This window comes from Fragaria vesca, linkage group LG2 (genome assembly GCF_000184155.1).
Source record: "Fragaria vesca subsp. vesca linkage group LG2, FraVesHawaii_1.0, whole genome shotgun sequence".
NCBI classification, from domain to species: domain Eukaryota; kingdom Viridiplantae; phylum Streptophyta; class Magnoliopsida; order Rosales; family Rosaceae; genus Fragaria; species Fragaria vesca.
In genome coordinates this window covers 10,690,270-10,691,771 of record NC_020492.1, presented here as the reverse complement: position 1 = coordinate 10,691,771, position 1,502 = coordinate 10,690,270, and positions in this window count along the sequence as shown.

Genomic DNA, 1,502 nt, shown 5'->3' with positions numbered 1-1,502 from the left:
ATTATAGAAGTCCCTAAGCTTTGCGTTAGGCATATCAAGAAACATACCATGACACCAAAGACAATCTAACAATGAACGACATCAACTACTGCTACTATAATTAGTCCTCAAACTCATATCATTACTAAGAACATTAAGAACATGAAGATTGATTGATGTTGATGATGATCAAAAAACATTCCATGACACCAAAGACAATCTAATAATGAACGACATCAACTACTGCTACTATGACTAGTCCTTAAACTCATATCATTGCTAAGAACAATACGAACATGAAGATTGATTGATGTTGATGATGATCAAAAGACAAAAGCAGCAAGATTGACTTGTGATGATAAAAAAAAATATGAACATGAAGATTGATTGATGTTGATGATGATTAAAAGACAAAAGCAGCGAGATTGACTTGTGATGATGAACAACAATTCACTCGTTAAAATATCGGCGATAATTTCGTTTGAAAACCTAGCATTAAATCGATGAAAGTAGCAAGATAAAAAAGTAGCGAGATAAAAACTTAGCACTAACGCAGCTCACGTGAATCGAACCTTGGCTGCCACAAATATAGCCAGACTCCTTAACCATCTTGCTAAGATGACATTTGATTCACATATTATATCATGTCTATCATTCAGATAACAATATCATTTTCAGTTTTATAATATTTGCTATTTTACTAAGATCATTCGTAAAAATTCAGCCATGTAACAAACCCGCAGCATCGTGCGGGCACAAAGCAACTAATTGTACAAAAAATGTAAAGAACACTCAGAAATGTGGTTGTGTAAGTTAAAATTACATGTAAAGCAATTGTATTGCTCTTGGTGTGTTTGTAAGAGATCTCATCGTATTTTGTTGGATATAGAATGAAATCTTGGCGCAATGTCAACTGGAAGCGGTAACAAATTAATAATTAATGTGTGCAGAAATCAAATAAAATTTGGTTTTGAGATTTGCCTCTGATTTTGCATTGAATTTGACACTTAATTGCTTCCTCTTTTAATCTTGCAAATTTCTCAGCTTCGTAGATCTCTTCTTGTTGTTGTTCAAATGTTTTGTGGCCAGATATGGTGGCCAGGATTTAGGGGAAATTTTTCGGATAGTCGAAATTTTCACGAAACTCGATATTTTAGTCTTTGAGAGGACACAAATTAAGGTTAGGGACTTGAGTATGATTATATAAGTCCTTAAGCTTTGCGTTAGGCATAACAAGATACATTTCTAAACATCAAAGACAATCTAACAATGAACTACATCAACTTCTGCTACCACTACCAGGACAAGCACTTTAGCCGACGAAAATTTTTCGTCGCCCTGTCAGCTTAATTCGTCGGCTAAGATCTTAGCCGACGACCTTTCGTCGGCTAAGATTTCGTCGGGAAAAGCTCGTCTGTGGTGACTTTAGCCGACGACACAGGTATAAGTCGTCGGCTATAGTCCAGACTTTAGCCGACGACATTGTTTCGTCGGCTATAGTCCAGACTTTAGCCGACGACATT